This window comes from Corapipo altera, unplaced genomic scaffold (assembly GCF_003945725.1).
Source record: "Corapipo altera isolate COAL_440 unplaced genomic scaffold, ASM394572v1 0, whole genome shotgun sequence".
In the NCBI taxonomy this organism is placed as follows: Eukaryota; Metazoa; Chordata; class Aves; order Passeriformes; family Pipridae; genus Corapipo; species Corapipo altera.
The window spans coordinates 13,297,906-13,313,869 of NW_020884872.1; the positions used below are offsets into that span (position 1 = coordinate 13,297,906).

Consider the following 15,964-nt stretch of genomic DNA (forward strand, 5'->3'; position numbering starts at 1 on the left):
GTTTTATCTTAATCCTTGGTTAGTCATCTTCCTCTTAGAGTTTCTATTTTGTGACTGATAGTCAAGATGCATTTGGAGGACATAGACATCTGCTCTTTCATAGTAGACCTGAGCTGAGAACGCAGCCATTGACCAGCTACCAGATGAGAGGGGCTGAGGTAAAAGTAGGGTGATGATTTACAGAGATGAACAGAATATTGTCTTCGTAGCACACCTAAAATGTAAGACTATAATATTTTCTCATAATAATTCATATTAAGTTCATCTTTACTTAACAGACTCTTTCCATCTAATCCAACCCTCTTTACTGCCTTTTAATTCCTCCTCCTCGTTCTTTTGCATATTTTGCTGTCACCTGTCTACCTCTCTGGTCTGCTCTTAGATTAGCTTCAGAAATTCCCAACAGCTGTGTTTTGCTCTTACCCATCTTCCCTCATAATCAGTGCTAAATTAGTTGCTGATAACACTGAAGTGTAATCACTGGACTTTTGAAACTGATGCTCCAGTCAAGCAGGTCAAGGTAATTCACAGATCTCTCTTAGAATTTCAGGCTGTCTGCAGAGTACCAAAATTGCTGTATCAGCTCTGTTCTCTCCACCTGTAGACAATTATCACTTCTGCTACAAGGGCTATAAATAGCTGTCAAGAAACCTCAGACGAATCAGGTATTCTGGGAACTGGAAGACCATGGGATATATTAGGGGGTTGGAACTAGTTGATCTTGAATGTGCCTTCCAACCCAAGACATTCTAGGGTACTATGATCATGTTTATCCTTAAATGCATCATATAGGCTAAATATTTAATTAACTTCACAAAATAACCCTTTTGTGGTCAGCACCTTTTACTGGAGAGGCAGTTGTAGCTGATTCACTCCATCCTTCCTGAAATCCAGATTTTAACAGATGACAGAGCTGGCACTCTGTTAATGCTGAAAAGAATAGGTATTTTATAAAGAATTCACAATACAGAGCTCATGAGATAATAGAACAGCTGATGTATCTCCTTATCACCAGGTAACAAAGCCTGCACTCTCATGTATATCAGATATTTTACCTATTTTGTTATTTAGAGTCACGGCATGGACCTTGAATGCCCAATTTGTAGCAATATTACGGTCCTGGTTTTGGCATTCATCTTAATTTTCCCAAACAATGTTTTACAGCTGCTTTCAGAGGCCAGGTCGAGACTGTCAATTTGATAACTAGCACTGTGCCCCCTCTTAAAGCTAATGGGGAATACTGGAACTCCCCAGACATAAAATCAAGCAAAAAGCACAATCAGTGACTGGCACCCTGTTGCTAATTATGCTTCAAATAGTTATGTTCTAGGCTCAGTAGGGAAAGCTATTAAGCTTGCTTTCAGTGTGTTCTTTGTAAAGACAGACTGACCTTTATTTAAATGTAACTGATCACTTGCCAAAGCAGGGAGTGAGAGGTTTAATCCATTTATGGCTCCCATAAGTCTTGCAGACAGGCTTCTCTGAGAATTTCACATGGCATCATATGCATTAGCTTTGAGTGAGCAAAACAGAATAAAATGAGGTCATTGAATATTACAAATTACTTCCATCATGAGCTTTAGCTATAGCATGCTTTCGTAAAAAAACCCATTTCAACATTAATAGGCTCTTGCCTAAAAATACTCAAATAGTCATATTAATTTGGAAAGCCTTTGATTCTGCAATGAGAGAAAGAAATTAGAGCTAGTTAAATATGATGCTAAACATGACTTTTTAACAGGTATAAGATTTTGGATAATGTCTGATAACATGACTTCCAATACCACACAGTTTCTTTAAGTAGGAAACATAAAACAACACTTTGCTAATATATAGTTTTCAAGATTACCCTAAAATGGAATCTGATTTAGAGAACTGCTCAAGTAAACGCATGAAGAGGCGTCACCACATGTGCTCCACAAAGCCAAGAGAAAAATATTTGGATACTCTTCTATTTTAGGATAGGTTCCTTTTGTTGTTTGCTACACAATCTGTGTGCTAGGAATGGGTATTTTCCTTCAATTGTACAGTTTGTGATTTCTCTGTCCACTTGTATAATAGCTACAGAATTATCATCTACCTTTAGGAGGATATGCCTAAATGAAAGTTGCACACTTTTTGCATCAGCGGCACTACTGACCTGACCAGTATCCCCTGAGAACAAAATTAGGCCGCAATTCATGCACAAATCAGGCATGGCAGTCAAATGATTAGCTGTATTTAGCTAGGATGGGATTTACTTAATTTACTCCTCTAAATATTGAGTGTAAACACAACTTGGAGTAGCAATCTCCAACACTGTCTAACTCACTGATGCTCATGTAAGTCTAACCCACTGAGATTAGAGCAGATACCTCCATGGAAGCACTTTGTGAGAATTTTTTTCACTTTTCTGCTATTTCAAAGTTTCCATTTTTTGCCTTCATAACCAATTTGCAGCAATTACCTCTATTTCTCTAACTGGTGCTATGTCTGCTCTACATAATATTAATGAGAAGAAGGCAATTTTTTCCTTGTAAATAAATTCTGCAATTGCTTTAACTGATTTTCTCTTTTTAATAGAGATTTAGCCACAAATCTGCAATCATTTAGAGCAATTTGTTCATTATTCACGGTCATTCAGTAAATAACAAATATGATCTCAAACAGCTAATGGGCTACTGGAGATCTTTTCCTGTTGACATTTACTTTTATGATTCACTGGTCATGCCCTACAGTCAGGCTGCACAACCATGAGCTAACAAGGAGTACACAGAAAGACAGGGTATTTTTAAGAAAAAGAGGTTCTGAAGGGGCAAAGGAAAATGTTAAAGGGATAGGAGAAAGGTATTGGATAAAATGGGGATCAAATGTTTTTCCTTATTCTCTTTTTCTCCTACCTAGCATTTAGGAGATACTCCTACCATGTCTTGGATGACTGGGAACAGACGTTCTGGCTTTTGTAGTCAAAGAAAATAAAGAAGATAGTTACTGTTAATTCTGAGGAGCTTACAGTTTTTACAGGCTGAGGTGGGCTACCTTTAACTTTAGAACTTAATAACAATACCACCAACTAAACCAATCACTTGGGCCTAGCTTAAACACAGCACTTTTATGAGTAGCCTGAAAATGCTATAAAAAGTTTCATTTTCCTCCTTCAGAATCAAGCCTTGCAATTACACATGCTCTGCAAAATCAATGCAGAGCATGCATGAGGAAAAAAAGCCCTTGCAGAAAGTTGTGAAAACTAAAGCAACATTTCCTCTTCTTTAAAACTATCAATTTATTTACCTAATTTTAAAATACTACTTAGATGCAGGCACTGAAACTATTCTTTTTAGTACCATTTTAAAACCTCAAAAAAGAAATGCATCCTTTCTGGTTAAGTGGTTGCTCAAGGGGTCTTTATGAATGGGCATCGGCAGCCCAGGCTTAATGTTGGCTCTGCTCCTGACTGGCAAACTGCAAGACCAAAGCAGAGAGGGGTTAAGGGATTTAAGCAGCCCCAGAGCTTGTGAGAGGGCAATAAAGTGACCTCCTGGTCACTGCAGTCAAAGACCAGTTCTCTATTCATTTGGCTTAACTGCTTCCCTGAAATAAGGGCTGTAGCCTGCTTTTTTGTTTAAAGAGTATGGGATATGTTCGATTTTGCACTAACATCATGTTAAGTTTTGATCTTCTCGTGAAGTTTAGGTTTGGATATTCAAATAGACTTCTGTAAGAGAAATTAAGGGGAATGGCTGAGAACAATGTTTTGGTTCCTCTTTTTGCAGTTTTACCTACCTGTGAAACTAGAGAGTAATAGTACACTCTAGGTCTTGGGTTTTTTTTTCCTTACTGTTTGGAAGGTTGTATGTCTCTGTATGTGCTTGATATTTGAGTAAAATCTCTCTGAATAAAGCACCACTTACAGGTTGTGAAGTTCCAGCCTTCTGTGTGGAAGGTTGCATTTCAGGGGTAATCAATTTTATTAATCCCATTTTAACGCAGAGGTGCACAAATGCTAATAAAGATTGATCTCCACCTCAGTGAGGCTGGAGATCCAACAATGGATGTTGCCCATTAACTGCCAGAATTAAGGCCAATAAAGCATCAAACTGTCTTCCTAAGGGGGCAGGCTTCTCTAGTGGCAGAGCTGAGTTAGGGGGTGTTTCTCCCTTCTCAGGCATTAGTTCCCCTCTCTTACTAAAGTTTGCTGCTCCCACGTGGCTACTAACTAAAGGAATGGTTGGGATTAGAAAGCACCCTTTGTTTTGTGTGTGTGATGTTTTTTTGTTTGTTTTGTTGTTGTTGTTGTTTTGTGTTGTGTTTTGATTTTGTTGTTGTTGTGGGGTTTTTGTTTTGTTTTGGTTTTTTTTTTGTGATTTCTTTTTTTTTTGAGGGTTACTTTTTAAACTGAAATCTTTTCCTGATGCTGATGGCACAAAAGACTGGCTGAAATGGGGAATGAGACATGGTAGGATATATGGGAGCCTTGTAAACTGGGTAGGCAAAAATTTAAAGTGGAAGCATGCTCTAATGGAATTATGGAGGTTAGGTATGGATTTTGATTTAAGGTTTTTGCTTGTATTGTAATGGATGCATCCTTGTAAGCTATCAGTTCATCTGGACAAATGTTGTCCTACTTAGGTTGATTTAAGCCTGAAATCACCCCACTGAATAGGAGTACTTGTCTGCAAGAGGAATTTAGTGTGCTGTGAAAAAGGGTGTGAAGGTACAGAGGGCAAACTATGTTGCACCAGCTTTCTTCGTGGGTATCTGTGAAGCACAGCTTGATTCACATTCAAAGTGCAGTGAAATATCATCTGCAGAGACAAACACTGGATGAATTAACATGAAATAGCTAGGATGCTGTAAATTCATATCTCAGCTTGCTGCCAATGCAGGCAAGGTCTCAAGAACTCCACTTGTTCAAAAATAGTACATGGGAGATCAGAATATATCATATCGCAGGAATGCCCTTTCCAAAATGGTACCTGCAATAACATATGATATAATGAAGGTGCAATGAATTTTCCTAGTTGACAGTATTAAAAATAACAATGTACACTGCTCAACTCTAGGACTGCTTTCCACAGTAATGTCAACAAAGAAGCTGAGATAATTTCCCCCTGCTGACTTATTTTTTCCAGCTAGATCACTGAGCTCATCAGCTCCCATCTTCTGACAAGCCAAGTGAAACTACTAATCCAGACTCCCTTTGTCACAGGAGTTGCAATCAACCAGTTGTTGACTGAATACCCGACCTGCCTCATGTGGCCTCTCCCAGCAGGCACGATTTCAACTTGGAACATATAGCAGGTTCAAAGTGCTACTGACTATGACAGGCAGAGCAAGAATATTTGCATCCAGCTGAAGCAAACATCTGGCTTCATACCCTTTTCTCACTAAAATAAAATAATGATCCTTCAGCATGCATACAGAATCAGCACCAAGCCTAATTTAGATAACACTTTTCACCGAGTGAGTAACAATTTACTGGCACGGGTTGAGCCGACCGGTTAAACCGTCATTACCATGCTGGTGCAACAAACTGGGAGTTACTCTAAGCAATGTCCACCTTTGTGGTCCATAAATGGTGCTGCAACACTACAGTTTTGCTGTGTGAATGTCAGACCTCAAAGAGGGTGCCTATCATTAGACATCCCACAGTGTGCAGACTTGTCTGTCCCAGACAGTTCTGCCAAGCTGAGAAAATGCACTGTGAATCCTACTTGCTTTTTCTACACTTGCCTGTTTCTGGGAGCCCAGTTCACAGTGTAGAGTCTATAGGACACTAGAGAGTCCTACAGGACAATAACATCCTCTAAGGTACTCATCTGATCAACTGTGTTTCCAGGCAGCAGTGTTCATCTCAGGAGAATTGTGGCAAGGGGATTGCAGGCTGTAGACAGCTGAGTAGTCTTAAATGCATCATCATTTGCAAAGTGATTGAAATCCCAGCCACCCAAGCACAGCCTGACTTCACTTCATCCTTCCAAGCACAGGTTCAAAGGCCAAGCAAGCCTGAATGCTATATGCAGGCATGGTACATGGATTAAGAAGAACACATGAAGAGCAGTATGGAATGGGATGTAGTGGTATAAGCATTGGCTGTACATATTGCAATGTTTTATTTACCTCCTATCACACAGACCCTACATGTCTGTATTGTAACTGAATTACAGGTAGGATAACATACCTCAAAAATATGACAATACTGTTGAGTAGGTTCAGTATTTGCAAGTATTGTTTGAAAGACAAATAAATTTTACTCATAGGTACTAAGGTGTACTACAGCTGCAGGTATTAACATCTGACTTGGGATCTTCCCAAAAGAGAAACATACTGAAATTAAGTATGTCAGTCTGTTAGGCATCTAGACATGATACCATTAGAACAATCTCTGGTTTTGCTTTACATTTGAGTATTAGCCATTCACCCTCAAGCATCAGGTTGATCTCTTCAACCTGTTTACAACAGCACTGGCCATCCCAGTCAGAAAGCCCCAGGCAGGCCCATGTATTCTTCAACTTACTACCAGCATCAAACACACAGTGAATTGGCACAGTCACACCAGATAAAAATCTGCCTCAGTCTCTGGAGAGAGTTGTGTTTTGTGCTGTATTCACTTGGCAACAAAATAAGAGAAACCAAAATGTTTATTAATATGCACTCAGTATCTGCTGTGTTTCACAGCTGTGGGTGGCTGTGCCCACAGAAGCGCACCGCTGAAGAGAAAGTGTCCCCGTGCAACACAGTGTATTGGCTGGTGCACGCAGAGAAGAAATCTTCAACTGGTGCTCAGTGCTTCACGCTGCGAGACCACAATGATATTTTCAGTCATAGATCCTGTAGAAAGACTCTCTGGGCCATTAAGCCCATGCTCAAATTGCTTAATGCACAGTCAGGAAAATGGGGTGTGTCTGGAAATCCAGCACAAGGTTAATGCCTCATTTAGGTCTTGTGTAGCACTCCCAAGCACAACTCAAAAGGGGGTTAAGTTCCTCATAAAACTTGTATGGATCTGCTACACCAGACTGATTTTGATCTCAGTCTTCTGGCAATGAATGTCTGCCGTAATAGCCTACATTTTCTACATTTCTAAACTTAACTTTTGAAAATGCAGCACAGGATCAACTCTCTGTTCTCCTGTGAAAGTCTGTTTTGGTCAGGCATAGCCCTTTCTGCATTATACTACAAAGTACACATTTGCACAAGGAAGGCACCAACAAAAAGAAACCATCCTCACATTCTAGGTCTCACCCTAAATGGTCGGGACACAGTCAGTGATGCATGAGGTACCCCAACTATAAGCTCCCCAACACTATTTTTTGACGTGGCAAACAAGCAACGATGAGCCAATGTTTAGAAAATGGTACAAGTCACAAGCTAATTTTAAAAGCACGATCTACATATTACTATTGAAATGAAAATCATTCTATATATAAATCCCTAGCTTTGAAGAAATACACACATATGTTCCTGTAATTTCTACCTATATAAGGGGAAAAGAAACAAAACCAATGAGAAGTTTTTTAATTAAGTAGAATTAAGCCTCATTACTCATAGTCCTAGACTTCACCAAAATCCCTAATCAGCAATGGTGGTAACATAGTTCACCACTTTTTATTTTTTGAGTATATGCATTTTTAAGCTATTAATTATGAAAAAAATCTGACTACTTAATATTTTTTAAAGCATACCAAACCATTTAAATTAACAGCTGCTTACAATAATGATTATATGTGTAATTCAGCAGTTATGTGGTTAATCCTGGACAGTCCCATTGATTTCAATAGAATAAAAAGTACTGATTTAGGCTTTGGGAAAATGCTGGATTTTTCTCTTGTATCACCCTTATTTACTATTGAACCAACGTAATATTTGCAATTTTCTTGTTACAGTGATAGCAAGAATGTCAGATAAACACATTTCAAAACCAGAAATGTATTTGAGAGAAAACCTGAGTGGTTCTTGTATTTTCAGAAAGACAGATAAGAAAACTAAGTTTTGGTTCAAAATCTACTTTTATATATAAAGTTAATATTTAATTCCACTTAAGAATCAGCAAAGGCTTGTTTTGGCGTTTAAATAGCAGGCTGTCAGCTCTGTTTAAGTGTGTGACTTGCTTTCCTCTGTTTTCACAAAAGATATGGCAAAAGTTAAAAGTCATATTTCATTCAGTGCAACAGAAGGAGCTGAGCGTTAGTAAAATTTGGTTTTAGCTGCTGGAATAGTTATGTCTGCATAGGACACTCATCTGCTGACTATCCAGACCTTGTGCAGGTCTGAACCGAAAGCATTTTAGCCAAACCTGCGCTGTATGTGCAACCCCATGCTTCTGGGGCAAACAGCAGGGGAGTGTCCGACTCTGGCTGGCCTTCAAAGGTCTCCTTGTCCCAAAGTCCCATGCTCCTCCATCCTCTTTAACTCAGAAACATCAGAAAATTCTCCAGGAAGCACAGTGTGCTGTGTCTAAGCTGTTATTTGAAGAGACAGGGAGAAAGGCGCACGGAGGATGACAAGAAGAGGAGGGCAGGGGTCTGCAGATGCTCATCACCACTGCTGGCATGGGGTGCAGACCCTGGGGTGTGTGGGGGTAGTGGGACCACCCTCTGCACCAGGGATGCCGTACAGGAAGGGAGAGTCCGATGCCAGGATAGTAAAGGAATGACAGATATGGCTTGCAAGATGAATTCCTCCATGATGTACCTCCAGCCTCTCTAGCCAAGGAGGTGGTTAGATCTGGAGTTAGTATGTTAAGTACCACCGGGTTCATCTCATATATGACATGCTATGACTCGTATCAGCAGATCAAACTGCAAACTGACTTTCTTGATTGAGTTTTTTGACAGATTTTATGCATGCTGTGTAAAAGAAGTATTTAAAAGTGAAAGCCTCCTGCAATCACCTGTGAAAGGTTAATGTTTACCAAGTTACAGACCAGCCAAGTGACATACAGCAAGCGACAGCTCCTGAAGATGGAGTAAGACGCAGTGAAGTACATCCGGGACAAAATCATGTTTTAAATCTGCTCTAAATTTCTAAGCCCACAAGCTAAAATATCATTTGCTTCTAGGAGTGTTGTCCTAGTGGAATATGGGCCAGTGGAATATGTATTTGTTTACCACACTTCAAATTCCCTTTTTGTTGTGACAAAGCTGCAATAAAAACATCTCAGGCATACCCTTAAATTCTCCTGTTTGTGATGTTTGTCACTGCTCTTACTCACAATATATAGATAAGCCATATGTGAAACACAATGTTCAGAAAGTTGCAAAAATTCAGTTAAAGCACATTCAACCTACTATTTAAAAAAAAAAAAAATTACAAGTTTGGAACTCAACTTATGCTTTCCACAAAGCATCTAGACATATTCCAATTTCATTTAATCCACTTCTGGATTAAATAGTCCTCTGCCAGAGATTTCATGACCTGAAAATGGCTGGTCCCCTCTCTGTCACATATGCCTCTGGGCTATTGCCTATTTGGGGAATGCCATTTAGTTGAAGCCCAAAACATGTACCATCTCTCTCACAGATAAGCCTAAAATGAAAAGTATCATCAGTTCCTGCTGACATTCCCCAGGTCTTCATTGACAGGTCCTGTACACAAAGTATATCACAAACATATACATACACAGGGAGACATAGCAAAAGGATATTTTTCTCTAACTTCTGAACTTCCTGTATATTCTTATATATGTGAAAGTTTCTCTCAAGGAACTTCACTACTTGAAGAAAATCAGGATGCCAGCGCCAAACTCTCGGTACCTGTGACTGTTTGGGACATCTCTGACAAAGCTCTCCATTAAACCATTGCATGCACCCACTTCTCTGCAGTTAAAAGAATGCAGACAGTAAAAGTGTAACAGCTCTCTGTTGCTCTTTGCATAAATGATTTAAACATGCTGTATCACCTGTTTTCACATGAAACAAATGTATATTGGAGCACCACCAGTCAAGGGGAAATGGCCATTCTTATTCAATGCCTGCACAGCACTTGGTTTCAATGTTTAGCTGTTCTCTGGACTGACTTTCTACAGATAGAACTCCTCTTTTCCAAAAAGCATTGCAAATTATCTGAGTCATTGTCAGTCTTATGAAGACAAGAAACATATGAGTGCAAGGATTTCACTGGGCTTTGTGGTGGTGAGGGGGGAACATGGACACATGTTGGCTGTGTGTCACATGTGGTCAATGCATTTGCACTGCTCAGGAAAGCGCTAGTACAAGTGTCTAAAGTACTCTGCCACCACTTGCATTTCAAGCTTATTTCCTTCCCATGCAGTAGTGGTTTCATACTGTCTGGGCTCCTCAAGGGGCTCGGGAAATCATTCTTCAGGAGAACTGGAATGAGGGAGACCAGCACGTGAAGGAGGTGATTAATCACCTCCCCTTTGGGCGGAAAACACTAACTTTGGTGAGAGGACTCACTGGCACATTGAGTGAAGGGTGGCCCAGGGGCTTCCTTCTGCTCTTCCGTGTGAGGCACAGAAATGCTGGGTGATGCTTGAAGGACTGCAGAAGATGCATGGCTGCTTACAGACATCAGGAAGAGACTGAGGGACTGAGGACAGAAAAAGGAGAGGAAAAAGGCGTGATGAGGAAAGTGACATGCCTGGGACTCTGCTCGGGGTATATAAACCCAGATAATTTTATGCATTTCTTAGAAGAGGGATGAAAGGAACAAACCACAAAATGTTTTAGGACTGTAACTGAGCTCACAGGGTTGAACTGGGAAAGCTGAGCAGATGGAGTGACAAAAAACCAAGTGTACTTCCAGGGCACTCTCGGAGTGCTTTGGCAGTGTGAAAAAAGAAAAGGACGAGTGGTGGAAATCACTGGGAAATCTGAAACAGCTGACATACATCTGCAGGGTATAGTTGGGACCTATTTGAGAGCCAAGGAAGTTACTGAAGAATACAGGGGAAATGGTAGGAGCAATGGGCCTCACTGTGGCTGAGAAGAGAATCAGAGAGGAATTTAAAGGAAATCAAAACAAGACGGCAGAGGGGACCCACTGAGAGGAGAGGAGAACACAGAAGAAAAGATGAAGGAAGCTTAAGGAGACCAAAAGATGCTGAGAGTTGTGCTGGCATCAGGAAGGAGATGCTGTGGCCTGGAGCAGGAAGATGGGTGAGACCTGCTAGAGGAGGCTGCCAGAGATTGCAAAAGAGATGGATGAGATGGGAGAAAGGGACATGGGGTCAGCAAGCTGAGGCAACTAGCTGAGGGAGGATGTCCTTCTTCCCAGCACGAAAAGACAGCAGAGGGGCAGTTGGAGAGGAAGAGTGAGAAAGCTTAGCTTAGGGAATAAAAAAACAGAGAGACTCAGTAAGCTTCACATTTTTATTAACCGACAGCAGGAAAAATACTATACAAAGTCAAACACTTGGGTGTGTGTGCTACCTCTGTGTGTGGACTGAAGGGCACTGGGGAGACCTGGGGAGGGGCTAGTTTTCTCTCTTTGAGACTAACTGTATGTAACCAATGTTGACTATTCAGCTTTACTGAATATAGCAAACATTTGGATGCTTGATAGGGAGGATAATGAATGCTTTTCAGTGTATGTATTTGGCATATGTTGCAATTCCCTACCAGCATGTTCTTCCAGAAAACTAAAGAAGAATCCAAGACGTGCCTTGCTGGCACTGAAGTGCAGCTCCAGTGGGTCGCCTGTGTTGGCATGTGCTGGCCTGAGCACCCTCCTCCTCTCAGGGTTTTTGTGCCAGTTGTTAGCTGCCTTTTTGGTTTAGCTGCCTGTTCCTTTCATGGTCTTTAACCTTCAGCAATCCTCTCACTTGCCCTCCTGTGCTTTTTACTCTATCATCAAATACACTGACCTCCCCTCTTCTTCTGCTTCCTAAATTTTTCCTTCTGACCTTCTTTCCCAGCTGTCTCTGACCTCACATCCCATCACCACTACTCCCAACTTTTTGCATCCGTAAAGCCCCTGTACAGGTATCCCAGCTCACTCCTCCACCAGCACTGCTCTCCCCCAGGCAAACCATGTAGCAGGTGCACATCCAATAAATTTGTGTTTCTCAGAAACTATCAGAACTTCTCTGCATCTGTGAAGTGCTACTATGAGCGCTGGTACCTCCAGGTACTTCACAAAGTGTTCTGCACCTCACCTGCTCCTGTGCTTCCTCCTGACAACAGCCCTGTAACAGTCTCCTTCTCCCCCTTGACGTTCCTCCACCTGTGACTGAACCTCAGGAGGACCCTGCCTGGGTCGTGCCTGACATTTCCACCTGCTCCTTCCCAGTCATCCCTTTCTGGACCTCTCTGTTGATTGCCTTCTCTTCCTCTCTTCCCAGAAAGGGCATGCTGCCAGGGTGGGACGTGAGGGGAGAACGCAAGGAGGTGGCAAGAAGTTTTGCTGAGTTTCACACAGGGCTGGCTATCATTTCCTTTTACAGCATGCTACAAGCTCAAGCCACTCTCATAACTTCTACCTGGTTTTCCCCTGCCAGCATCGAAGGCTAAATATAAGCTCATGGAGCTGGCCCTGTGTCCCTGCCCATATCTGGCAGCGCCTGGCATTCCACCGTGATTTCAGAGGGCCGATGCTTTTCACGAACTTGGCAGCTGAAGAGAGCCACTTCTCCCTGAATAAGCTGTATTTGTTTCTGAAGGAATAGGAAACACATTGCTAGTTTTCTCTTCAGTGCAAAAGGCTATGCTGCAATTTTCTTTTGAGTGCCTATGTTCCACTCCACGTCCGGGAAAAAAAAGAGTCACGCCAAAAACTTGTTCAGACAGTGCTGCTTGTTCAATGGTTTGTTTGGTAACACTGTGGGTTTTTTTCAGGAAACTGGTATTTTTAAAAAACTGGCAGTTATTAAACAGTGTTTAATGCGTAAGGGAAACTTATGATGAATATGTTAGCATCTGTGCCAGACCAAACATCTGTAGTTTTTAATGAAGCAGGCAACAGGAAATCAGAATTTTAATTCTGTTTTTCAGCTGACATTAATAATCTGCTATTTTAAATTCAACCAAATTGTAGAATTTATTTTTTTGGTCCGCAGGGTCAAAAATGAATAGCCCTAGTTCAACAAAGTATTCCTATTCATGAACTAGACATGTGAGTAAACTTGTCCTTAAATTACTTGTTTACACACTGATAAATGTAGATGGTAGTTTTAAAAACCAAGGAGGCATATACTAATTCAAAGTAAATCCAGACAAATGGTGGGAGCCTGCCAATTTTCCAGGTTTTAGGCTTCACTTTCACGTTAGAAATACCTGCATAAATCCAGAGCTGAGGACTAACAGTTCCTAATTTGACTTGACAAAATATCCCCAGAGAAAACAGTGGCTGCAGCCAGCTTGCCCTCCTCTGCTACCTCGCCCCCAGCACAGCCCCTTGGTGGGGTCTCAGGCCAGCCCCAGGTACTGTCTCCTGCCTGGCTCTCACAGCTCAACCTCCTGTCACCAAAGGGGACCTTTACTCTTTTGGTGCCTACTGGGGAAGGAGGTCTCTGGCAACATCTTTCCTGGCTTCTAATTTTTTCCACTCAGCAACCAGTGAAGGGGACAAAGAAATCTGCCACAACATAAAAATCATCACAGTAGTGACATACTCAGACTATGCAGAGACACCTTTTGTGAGCTGGGTTACCTGCCTTAATTAAAAAGTAAAGTAAATTAGAATAAACTACCATGAAGGTGATTAAAACCAAAGCATGAAGTGTTTAAACTGTTATGTCATATTTAACAGGCAGAGTAGACAAAACATATTCCTGACTACACTTACACAGCCTGAGCTTAAGACTGCAATTTGGTAAGTCATGGCTATTCAAAATTTTAAATTGTCCTGTTGATGCAAAAGTTAAGAATTCAACATCTACAGAGGCTGCTACCCTTCACTACAGCTTTTTTGTTCTTGGAAATGGCTGATGCAGAAGGGATGTCACAGAAAACAGGATGAAGGAAAGCACCTTGACTAGACGTTTTTGCAGACATACAGCCTATATTATTAGAATGGGCTTGTGACTGGATGAACTATTCAGAAAGTAACTCCAAAATATGCCAGAAAATATGAAAAAGTCGATAATTGCAAAACATTGCTGACCAACTTCAGCTAATACATCTTGGAAGGGCAATGATAGTCTCCAGATAAAGTCGGTGACGAGGAGAAATGGCGTGAGATAAACAAGCTATATTTCAGCAAGGACAAGGGCAAACTTCTACATGTTGTTTGGAATAAATGACTGTGAAAACAGGGTAGAAAATGACATGAAGGATCTGTGAATTACCATGTGCCACCAACCAAATGCTAACCATTTCATACTGCTGAGAAAAAAAATGAACGTCATATGGCGATGTATGAACAGCAGTGCCACATGCAAGATGTGCAAAATCATCCTCCTACTCTACTTGCTGCTGAAAGCCTCAGCCTGAATCCTGTGCCTAGATTTAGGCGCCACACTCCATGGAAGATGTGGAATGGCCAAAAGCAAGAAGATTGCTGGAAGTCTGGTTAGCACAGTCTGAGGAAACCTGAGATGAAATGGAAGAGGACTGGGCAAGTGAGAGTGGTCCCAAATTTGCAAAGAAAAAGAAAAGAAATTATGCTCCAGACGCAGTGGATAAATAAGGAGGACAGCTGAGTTGCAAAAGGGGAATTCAGGTTAGACATGATGCAAATGCTGTAGCGGTAGTGCAGTGAAACACAGGAGGAAGCAGTCACAGGAAAAGACAAAGAGCATGGAGAAAAGTATCTGTTATGAAAGATGTAATCTTGTCCTGTGTCAGAGGGCAGATGATGTCTGGAGAGTGTCCCTCCACCTCCGCAATGCTGATGAAAAGTTAAAAATCCTCAGCTGCTATAAACTGGGAAAACTTCATTAATGATGTATGCCAGTAAAGGGGCCTTGCCTGAAATGTGTCCAGTGTAATCATTTTTTCTATCTAATTTTTGTTTTTAGCCCTGAGATTATGAGTAATAGATACAGGGCTACATCGTTAGCCAGAAATCCTTTAGCTTTCTAAAGGTCAGTTAATCTATGATCTAATCTGATGGTCACTGAAATTAAATGGAAGCAGTTGAGCAGGCTATAATGGAGTGTGGTTAGTGTCTCTAGCCTTCAGTTACCTTGAGTTAAAATATCTTTTATAAGCGAAACAACAATATAGGTATGAAATACATTTTGAAACGCATGATGAATCTTTCTGCTGTACTGCAGCAACAAAAAGAAGGCAACCCTGTCTTTCTAGCTATCTGCCAGTTTAAAACAGTTCTCATTAAAAACTCCAAAATGCCTTCAGTGCCTTCTGTTCACCTGTTGATATTGCCATCCCTTGGGAGATTTTAAGCAGCTGGGGAAGCAAACAAGATTCACCTGAACTTGGTTGCTCTATCTTGACTTGTTTCACAGTGAGAGCTGAGATGCCCTTTTAAGAGCGGAATACTTCAACCAAGCAAGACCAAAAAAAAGCCAGGGGAAAAAAAAAGGAAAAGAAAAGCAGAGCTGGCTATACGGCTATACAGCTCAGCACTTAAAGGAGTACTAAAATAGAAATGTGAAACTTTTCACAGTTATCTATAAGTCTCTGAGGATTTCAAGTCTCAGCACCGTCACTGTTAGTAAATTAAAGATCTGAAAAGCTGTCCCAGTGAGCAGATGCTTTGATCCCTAAACAAAGGTAATATTTCATATTTTTGAGTAATTTTCCCCATGTACTTTCATTTCATATGGCTGAACTTTAGACTGCTTTTCTGCTACTCTTGTAACATATCTGGAAATCCCCTCCCATGTAACGTTACATGTAAGATACACTGCTTAGTTTGAAGAATTGAATTTTATAATACATGCACAGGCATAAGAAACCAAAGACTCAGGTCAGAGAAATACCCTTCTTTTGACTCCGATTTTCTCATGCTGCATGTTCTCTAGATTACAATATAATTTAACTTTCATGGATGTCATCTGAAAATGAGAGTTGATGTAATGTAGCTGAATTCTCTCTGTCACTGAATACATTCCGTACAT

The 15,964-nt window shown here is 40.9% G+C and overlaps 1 protein-coding gene across 1 annotated transcript in view; it reads right to left on the reverse strand.

The window, feature by feature from the left end:
- PTCHD1 (patched domain containing 1) overlaps positions 1-15,964 on the reverse strand; it is a 44,792-nt gene that overhangs the window by 13,469 nt on the left and 15,359 nt on the right. The window lies entirely within an intron of this gene.